Here is a 4400-nt window from a genome sequence, read left to right on the forward strand (position 1 = left end):
GGACCATCACAGAAAAGAAGGAAATTTAACAAAGAACAACAAGTGAAAGACAACGGGCGAAATCCGAGTCAACCTCAGTCGGGCTTTCAACAGATGGAGACAATTATGGGATTGTAAATGATTTGAAACCCACCCTGAATTGGCCCTCAGGTTTGTAATATGTCTATTAGCCGTTGGGCCTATGAGCAAAGCCTCACGTACCCTCTCGCACTGCTGGAGACTCTTGGTTAGGTAAATGTCATTTATCAAACAAAATTACATTCACCTCCATTTGATAATTGATTTTAAAGTGATACACTTAGCATTACTAATACTATTATTATTTGTAACATTGATATCACGGCCAGTAATGGAATTAGTGGTATTAGTGTTAACATAACATCATTATTATCAGGATTCCGTCCTGGTCGTGGAACAACGGACCAGCTCTTCACTCTCGCAAGGATCCTGGAGGGAGCCTGGGAGTATGCCCAACCGGTCTACATGTGTTTTGTGGATTTGGAGAAGGCGTATGACCGGGTCCCCCGGGAGATACTGTGGGAGGTGCTGCGGGGGAGTATGGGGTGAGGGGGTCTTCTCAGGGCCATCCAATCTCTGTACAACCAAAGCGAGAGCTGTGTCCGGGTTCTCGGTAGTAAGTCGGACTCGTTTCAGGTGAGGGTTGGCCTCCGCCAGGGCTGCGCTTTGTCACCAATCCTGTTTGTAGTATTTATGGACAGGATATCGAGGCGTAGTCGGGGTGGGGAGGGGTTGCAGTTTGGTGGGCTGGGGATCTCATCGCTGCTCTTTGCAGATGATGTGGTCCTGATGGCATCATCGGCCTGCGACCTTCAGCACTCACTGGATCGGTTCGCAACCCGAGTGTGAAGCGGTTGGGATGAGGATCAGCACCTCTAAATCTGAGGCCATGGTTCTCAGCAGGAAACCGATGGAATGCCTTCTCCAGGTAGGGAATGAGTACTTACCCCAAGTGAAGGAGTTCAAGTACCTTGGGGTTGTGTTCGCGAGTGAGGGGACAATGGAGCGGGAGATTGGTCGGAGAATCGGGCGCAGCGGGTGCGGTATTGCATTCAATCTATCGCACCGTTGTGACGAAAAGAGAGCTGAGCCAGAAGGCAAAGCTCTCGATCTACCGGTCAGTTTTCCTTCCTACCCTCACCTATGGTCATGAAGGCTGGGTCATGACCGAAAGAACGAGATCCAGGGTACAAGCGGCTGAAATGGGTTTCCTCAGGAGGGTGGCTGGCGTCTCCCTTAGAGATAGGGTGAGAAGCTCAGTCATCCGTGAGGAGCTCGGAGTAGAGCCGCTGCTCCTTTGCGTCGAAAGGAGCCAGTTGAGGTGGTTCGGGCATCTGGTAAGGATGCCCCCTGGGCGCCTCCCTAGGGAGGTGTTCCAGGCACGTCCAGCTGGGAGGAGGCCTCGGGGAAGACCCAGGACTAGGTGGAGGGATTATATCTCCAACCTGGCCTGGGAACGCCGGGATCCCCAGTCGGAGCTGGTTAATGTTGCTCGGGAAAGGGAAGTTTGGGGTCCCCTGCTGGAGCTGCTCCCCCCGTGACCCGACACCGGATAAGCGGACGAAGATGGATGGATGGATAACATCATTATGATTTTTAGCATTATTTGTAGGCGTATTAGTATGAGTTAGTACATTAACTATCAGAGTCAGTACCAGCATTATAGGGGCAGCGTTAGAACTATTACAGGCTAAGTTTACACATAATGGTCCATTCTGTTTTCCCACAGGCTCTTTATGATCTAGTGTAGGCATTTCCATAAAGGGTCCACTTGCTGCTGATGCATGTGCTGTACTGTATGTGTCAGTCAGGCTGACTTCATTCAGAGAGCTCACTGAGTGATTTCTGAGATTATACCTCCCCCTGGTGACACTCTGAGGGACTTGATGTGAGAAGACGTGGATAGAGAGGAGTATACATTCCTAGATACAAACAGAAGAAGGTATGATGTAAGGGCACCTCCAGGCAGGATTTTAATTACTTTATCTCAGGGATCTTCAACAGGGGGTCCAGGACCCCTAGTGGTTCCTCTGAGTCAATGCAGGGGGGCCTCCAAATTATTGTTCATTTTTGAAAGTTTAAAAAGAAATTAAAAAGTCTTAACATGAATCTAACATATTATTAGCAAATATAAATCCCCACTGATAATAGGGTTTACTGGCCTATAGGTACGATACTGTAGTCACTAAGGGAGCCATCCACAGAATTCATCCTAAGGATTCACTGTGCCACATGTATGTTTTAACATTAAAACATGATTTATAAAATCATCCCAACAATTATTTGGCTATTTTAATAGCTTAGTATGAAAATAAGGCATGTATAAAGGCTTTAGGCCACCCTACACCTTATTGCAGGTCCAGTTTAATATACAACTTCATTTTATAAAATATATGAGTGTCTGTCTCCCTCAGTTAAGGGGTCCTTGGCTTAAAAAGCATTGAAGATCCCTGCTCTATCTGATTAAATCTATCTATCTATCTTAAATCAAGGTTTGAAAAATAATTCGAAGCAAGGCAAAATGTCCCACTTAAATGCTTTAAGTCAGTGTGACCATGCTTGTCTATTGATAGGCTGTGAAACTATGCAACACAGATAATGTAATGACAAATAAAGTTGTGTTTCTTAAAATTACATTAAGAGACCACTAAAGACAAAATCTACTATATGACTGCTGATTGTGACAGAATTTATGAGACTTGAAATGTTGAACCAACTGACAGTCACAGAAACTTCACGTTGCTCAACGTTTTAGGGAAATTATTTTCTCATAAGTAAGGGAAAAGGCAAATTAGTTAAGAACATCAGGATGCCTGTTCTGTCTTTTATCTTTACACAGTTGTTCTTGATTACATATTTTTTTCTGTTGTCTTTAAACTTTTTTCTTTTCTTGACATTTTTTCAATATATGAAATACAACCATTTTATTTCTATTGTCAGAGGATTTTATCTAAATAAAGGAAAAGTTTGTATTTTTTAAAATATTTTACACTGTCAAAATGTGAAGATGCACAAAATCCGATGGGCAGTGCCAACGTTTGATTCCTAAATATGACTAATAAATAAAATATTAGCAGCAAAGGTGAATTTATTAATCATCCCCGTCAGCGTTTTGTGCTTGGAGTCTTCCCCTCCATTATTTTTGCCATATCCATTTACCTCTCATACACTTTCCACGTGTAACTACCTTTCCTGAACTACAGCCAAAAACAAAAGAAATTGGAGCTGGAACAGGAATAGTGAATGTCATGAAGGAATTATGGCTTCAGATTCTAAAAGTAAGTTCTTCTTAAAAGATCTTCAAAGCTTTACACCAACTATATATATATATATATATATATATATATATATATATATATATATATATATATATATATACGTATATCCCTTACCATTACGGCTTTTTTTGGTCTCAAGCTTCCAACATGCCCATTTATGGTAGGACTGGACCATTTAGGCCCATAAAACTGTCAAGAAAACATATGATGCTACTTTTGTGTCTTTTTGTTAGGTTGGTGTATTTTTATTGCCCTTGCTGTTTTGCAATAATTAAACACTTTTGTCTACCTTTCTTGTAGCCAGACTCCTCTTAGTGGAAAAAGTACACACAGCAGAAATTAAGACGTGTGAAGTTTTACAGCAGAGTGAGTGATATCTCAAACAGTTGCTGATTTAGGACTGTCGAGGCTTTCCTGGTCCTGAGTCCCCCCAGGTGGCACTGTTCTTCAAGAGAAACCTGCTCGACTTTTAAAGGATCTCACAAACTATTTATCATACCAAGCTTTCAAACAGCGTTAACAGGCACAGCTTGGCCACATCATCCTTTCGTGAGGTCAAACTACCTTTTGTCTCAACACTTTACCTTTACACCAGCCACAGGCTCAACATCTGCTGAGATAGCATGCATGATTGTGTTAAGATGATGCGTCACAAAAGTCTTTTAGTTGTTTTCTCTGCTAATAAGTAATTTCATGAAATTACAAGAAAACCTGGCATTGCAGAAAGAAAATTCGGAAATAATTGCCACTATTTGGCAACACAGGATATAAAATCCTGTTGCCATTAATCAGAAGATTCCCATCACATTCAGGAACTGAGCAGACAATTGTGTTATTACTGCAGGATGGATTACGGTTTCTGCTGGTGCAATCTTAAATAAAGACACTTTTAAGAAAAAAGAAATTACTGAAAAGGCCTAGTTTTGTAGGATTGGCATAAGATTGTAGAGAATACCGCATCTTGCATAACATACAATTTAGTTTTCCATAGTGACTAAGACTGTTTCCTTCAGACCCTCTATTCTGGATTTACCTCGTATGAGTGTTCAGTTTTTTCAGTTTTTTTACACACACAAAAATACATGAGACACACCAAACCCCAGG

This window comes from Perca flavescens, chromosome 12 (genome assembly GCF_004354835.1).
Source record: "Perca flavescens isolate YP-PL-M2 chromosome 12, PFLA_1.0, whole genome shotgun sequence".
Classification (NCBI taxonomy): Eukaryota; Metazoa; Chordata; class Actinopteri; order Perciformes; family Percidae; genus Perca; species Perca flavescens.